Here is a 6,813-nt window from a genome sequence, read left to right on the forward strand (position 1 = left end):
TGGTGTGAGTGAAAAGGAAAAAAGGAGCTAGCTGGGGAAGGGGGTCGATGAACAGCTGGCAGTGTGAGTAATTTACAAATCTGGATAGCTATTAATATATGTGAAGTGAATAATGGACATATTTATCCTTCAAAATAAATGGGACAACACTCCTCCTGCTGATTTCTTTATTCTTAGAAATTAATAATTGCATGATAAATATGCAGACTATCACAAAACAAGCTGTAATAAATAGTGAGAATGAGATGAGGATGACAAAGGGTGCAAAGCAAGAAAGAGATGAGGGTGACAAAGCGTGTGAAACAAGGAAGAGATGAGGATGACAAAAGCGTGCAATGCAAGAGAGAGATGAGGGTGACTCTCTGTGAATGGGCAGGTAGTGCTTTCCAATTAATGACAATGGAGAACGAAGTCTACCTTTTCTGCCCTGCCTTCCAAGATTTTGTACATCTCTGGACATTCAAAGTCTGTACCACATTTGATTCTTGAAGATACGGATAAAAGCAATTTCCATCACTTTTAACAGTTAATACCTCTTGTTGAAAACATATACAGCATAGGAGTAATTCCTTATTTTTTTGTAGTAATCAGAGTTTTCAGTTTCCACTGATATCCTTGTCCTATTCAATTAGAATTCAATGTTGTTGTCCTTGTCCATTTTGTTTAACCCCAATCCTCCAGTATTTTGTAAGTAGTGCCCATGTCCACTCTGTTCTTCCTTTCCTCTAGCAAGGTTATTTTTAGTTCCATTAACCTGTCCTTGTAGCTTGATTCTTTTAATTCAAGAACTTTTCATGCTGTTATCCCTACACTTTACAAGCGTCTTGTGCTTCACGAGGTAGGGATTCCATGTAGAGTATTGGAATACAATATCCAATAACGAACGAAATCTCAGTTTTATGATATCTGAAGTCGTCAGTTCCAAATTAATACGACGAGGCCGTCTGAAGATAGCACAAAAGTTTACCATTATACTACATTCCATAACTTCAACAGCAGTCATACATTTTATCTTGCATTTAAATACTTTTAAATTTCATGTTATATGATGAAGCATTCTCAAGACATCTATTTATCATTACCTTATCTACCGCTTGCATGCGGTAAGAGAAAAGACGAAGCACTCGTCCCTTCACCACATTACTGTACATGCTACGCAGCCCCACTCTCAAACAAGCACCCCACACTATATATAATCCTACGTTTGGCTTTTAGTAGATTGCTTGTGCAAGTTTATCCAAATGGCATTGCCAGAATCACCACTGGATAGCTTTAATTTAAATCTCTCCATTGTGTTAGAAATACTGTACCCAATATATATCCATTCTTACAAGAAAATAAGCAACTGCAATATCTAACAATAACTGAGAAACAATAGTTTAATTTGTAAAGCAAACAGCGATCTGCATGTCTTTGCAAAGGACATTTGTCCTTTAGCTTCGGACTTAACTATTGCTGTCATGATTAACCACGAGAAGCTAAGAATTTAACTATGATTATCAATGAAGCAAGTATCGAGTAAATTGAAGGCTGTATATCAGACAGCTAGGTATCAAACTATAACTAGGAATCAAATCAAGATTAGTTCTTTTTTAACACCTCACTGGGATCTTTCCCTAACTATAGTACTCTTGGTATCACACATTATATTAGTAATAATTATCCAGTATCAACCTACTTCAGGCAAAGTATAACAATGCACAATGATATGTGTCAGGCTCTGGTAGGCTGAACATGTGAGCATCATTCATTAAATATCCAGCCAAAACAGGCAGCATTAAAACACTCTATAAAGAGAGTGTCATGCCATACAAAGCTAAAAATCAGGCGACAGCAAGCGCAATATCAAATAAATGCTACCTGGTTTCAAATCAACACAAGACGTATCAGAGTACCTATCATTACAGTACTCTATACAAATAATGAAGCCATGGATAATGCAACATCAACCGTGTTAAAAGCCAAGAATGTGGTCTTCATATCACTGTCATTGGTAAATGTTTCATAGGTATCCATGCAGATGCACAATGCATTTTACGTAATCTGACATGTCCACATGCCATCAATCTACATCTCTGATGTCTTGTTTCCTCTTGAGAATTACCCCACCCTTGAGCGGACAGGCACAGGCCAACTTTTTACCAAGACATTTCAAATTGTTTGTAAAAGATGACTATAATCAGCTCTGACTATCAAATTAACGAAGCAACCAACACTTTAGCTGCCACTCGGAAATAAGAATGCGTAGAAATGAATAGTGCCAAGGACGAATGTGGTGCGTAAGGGGGGGGGGTAAAAAAGGAAAATTAAAAAGGTAAATGTTGAGATGGAGAAACAGCAGATTAGCAGGTGGTACAGCTGTATGAGGCCAAAGAAAATTAAAGTAAAAGGGGGGGGGGATATACCCTTTTACTTTCCCTCACAGCAGTGCTTCCATGGATGGCCAAGATCAGCTGCTCTATTGTCTGCCATTTATATATTATTCTAGTCAAAATAAATGAATGAAAACATTTTTTTAATATAAAATTTTAGTCATATTGAATACCGTATTTTATACATTCCTTACATCATACAGTCACATTGTATTTACTGGATCAAACACTAGCCACATTTGGCCAGTAGACATTTCTAGTCAGTTTATAGAGCAGTGATATAATACTGCCTTTGACTCTTAGCATTACAAATTAATCAATATTCCCCTCATTTCTCTAGTGAAACTGTCCTACAGTATCCAGCCACTACTACTTATTATGGTGGATATTCATTACTAAATTATGTGTCAATAATTAACTCTTCCTTTTGACTGGGCCATATATTTTTACAAGCTGAATCCTCTGGTTAAAAATTACAAGTGCAGTAATTCTGTATAAACAAATAATACATATTTTTTTTGGTGAGGTGACATCAAACCCATTAGGAAATTAAACAGGAAAAAATTAACAGAATTAAGATTTCTTAAATATTAGAATAAAAGAGAGAGAGACAGAAAGAGAGAAAGAGAGATGTAGCTGTTGAGAGCGACAAGTAGTGCACACAGCTCAGGAGTACAAGAGATACCAAGGCATGGCCCGTGAGCGAGCGAGGCAGCCAGCTAAGGGGGGCAGTTCAACCAACCTTTGCGGGCCTCCACCAGTCCTCATAGTAACCTTGGGTTGGGGGAAGGGGAGGAACAACAAGTTAGTGGATGGGGTCTTTATGAAATTGGCATTAATGGAATCTCAAAAGAAGCAAACGAGATGGGAAATTGTAGAACATTAAAAAAACCAGACAGAATCCAACAAAATGCACAAGATGAAAACTATGTGAGGAAGGAACCCCACTACATAATTAAGCCCTTCTCAATGGAGAATCTTCCACTAACAAGATATTTGAATTTCAGGTAAAATTTTTTTTATTAATATCCTTCTAAATATCTGAAATATGTACGTACTGTACCTAACTTCAAAGCAACAAAGGGCAATATCTGACTAAGGAAAACTCTCAAAGATATCATTTAAGATTAATCTGTCTTGTAATGGGGCAGGAGGGAAGGTGGTAGTCCCTTGGTGTTGCAGGACAAGGGTGGCATCATGTGGAGCGGTGACACTGTCAACCCACACCCAAGTAGAGGGTGGCTCAGGTACTCATGCACAGTCGCACTTGCAAGAGGGAGATGAGAGCATTTCATATCTTCTTTTTGGGGAAGGAAATATAATTAATATTCTTTTTACCTAACACAAATAAGAGAAAAGTACTTTAAGATATCCAAGCCAAACTGATATACAAAATAAATTAGAGACTGGACACTGCAATTCAAACACTTAAACCTATAAGTCATATTAATACACACATTTAATACCATTAACACTTGTTATCATGAAGCATCTATACCATGCTCTAAGTGCTAAAACAGACACCACTTAACAAGACAGCTGCAAGTCCGAGGGTTGGTGGGTAGGGCGGGTAACCTTGAGGTGTTGTGGAACAAGCACCCATCAACATGCAAAGAATATACAGCAGCTCCAAGGATCACTATCACCTCTCTTAATTTGAGAAATATTGTTGCTTACCAGGCTCCATGTTATCAAGCATAGCAGCAGGTAATGAAGACTTTAAAAACGTGAGGCATTTGTCTACCTGCTCTTTAAAAACGTAAGGCATTTGTCTACCTGCTCTTTAAAAACATGATGCATTTATCTACCTGCTCTTTAAAAACGTGAGGCATTTGTCTACCTGCTCTTTAAAAACGTGAGGCATTTGTCTACCTGCTCTAACCTCCAGTCATTAACAAGAAATTTGGACAGGTAAACAACCTGTGAAATAGCCTATATTTAGCCTTGCATTGCCATGATGCTAAGCTTCAACACTGGAGACCCCCGTCGACGACGTGTACAGCAATATCAATAGAAAAGGGCAAAAAACAAAGCCATGTGGGCAGTCATGCATTTCATAGTGTAAAACAAAACAATGGCATCTCAGATACAGGAAATAATGCGATGATTAAACATGCAATATATTAAACTGCCAGAAAATAAATACATTTTAGTAAAGACAAAGGACTGAAATTGGCAACTTTAAGGCAGGATTCTTTGGTCCATAATTTGCTTAGCTGACATTTTTAAATGATGAATTCCAGGTAAAATGAACTATAATTTATTCAATCAAGAAATTACAGAGATTATTCAAGCAAAGAATTACACAAAGTATTCATAAAAGCGGAGCAGAAATTGGACCAAAGCGCTTCTCTGACCAACCTATTTTCTTCATTACTACATAAAACCCTATGGATTCTATTTTTCTATCATCCTATTCAAAGACTCATGGAAAAGTATGACAATCCAAGAAATTATTACAAAGTAAAGAGCTATACTCACTCACTTCCTTACTCTTCTACAATAGTACTGTACCGATGATAAAAAAAAAATTAAAACAGTTTTCAAGAAAAATTATCATTCTTTTCAAGAAAATATAGTTCATTACAAATTCATGTGAGCCTTAGAATAGAATTAGGTTTCCTATAATGAAAAATTACATTCTAAAGTATGTATATGGCTGCTGCATGCACACGCATGGATGGAGATATAGATGGCATGCAAAAAGCAAGCACGCGACAGATAAAAGTACCAATATAACTGTTTTTATACCCCTTCCTTGGTGCCTAGCATTCAACATGAAATATATATATATTTTCAAAAATATATATAATCTAGTTTCAATTAAGGATATTACTTAAAAACCTGGTTGAAAGTGGATAAATGCGAACTAGGAAAAAACATGGGGGGTCAAGCTTCAATATGAAAGTAGCACTGCGATGACAATTATTTTTGTTTCTTTACATACTAGGAGACCAGGAGGCCTGGTCGACGACCGGGCCGCGGGGACGCTAAGCTCCGAAATCATCTCAAGGTAAGGTACTAGACAAAAAAAAAATCAAGTTTCTATATTTTTGTGTGTATTAATATTTGTTATATGATTTATGATGAAGCAAGCATGTATGTTGACATAGCACTAACACTACCCATGGAAATATATATATTCTTGCTGGAATTTAATTAATGAACACATTTTATATTTTTAGTTTTCTACATGTACTCTGAAACACAAACAAAATAATGCTTTGGTAGATTAATGCAGCAGCATACTTGAAAGATAATGAAAGAACTGCAAGATTAGTTGTTTAACTGTGCAATTCATGGCACCTGACACCACGGGATTATGAATGTCAATGACCGTCACAAATATCCAAGCCGTAATGAATTGAATCACTGATGGTAATTTCATCGTGTTACTGTAAATAGCACAAACCATTTCACCGCTCAATGCTCAGGTGCCATTAGGAAAATAATATTCTTAAAACTGCTGCAACAAAGTCAAAAACGAAGCCTGCAAAACAAACAGTTGCACTAGAAAATGGGAGAGTGGGGGGAAAAAACGGCGGGTGATACTGAACCATTGCTTCTTTCCTTCTGTACAGTCGTATATTGACAAACTAAACCACTGTCTCGGCCCCCAGTAAATATAAAGTATATAGTATGCAATTATTTATTATACATACTGTACATACATATACAACACACACACATTCAAGCACACACTATATATACAGTAAACCAACCCATCCTCCCGTTTTGATAGTACTTTTTTATAACTATGTAGTCAATCACATCAATATATAGTAATGGAGTCCCAATAGGTCACTTGTGTACTTTTTTATGGTCCAGAGAAAATAACGCCAAAAATCAAACTTAAATATTCTAGGTTTAGTATAGCACATATGTACACACATTTTATTTATTTATTACATATATATATATCATATATAATCTAAATGCTTCATTAGCAACAACAAAAACTAACTTTTCAAGTTTGTTAAAATTCAATACGACTAAAGTCTACTCTATGTTGGTTCATCACATCATTACTATAAGTAATTTCAGTTTAGGAGGATGGGATGATTATATTAATATATAATATATAATAATATATATATATATATATTTATACATACACACACACACACAGCTAGTTAGCTATAGCTAGATACACAGTATATGCTATGTCATATATATTTTATTATATATATATATATATATATATATATATATATATATATATATATATATATATATATATATATATATATACATATATATACATATATATAATATATATATATATATATATATATATATATATATATATATATATATATATATATATATATATATATAAATAAATAATATGTATATATATATATTTATATTTCTTAATCTCTTAATAAAAGTTTCAGAATTTCATGCCTGTTGAAGGAGTAATTAGAAGCCAAACCCCTTC

Source organism: Procambarus clarkii, chromosome 60, assembly GCF_040958095.1.
Source record: "Procambarus clarkii isolate CNS0578487 chromosome 60, FALCON_Pclarkii_2.0, whole genome shotgun sequence".
Lineage (NCBI taxonomy): Eukaryota > Metazoa > Arthropoda > Malacostraca > Decapoda > Cambaridae > Procambarus > Procambarus clarkii.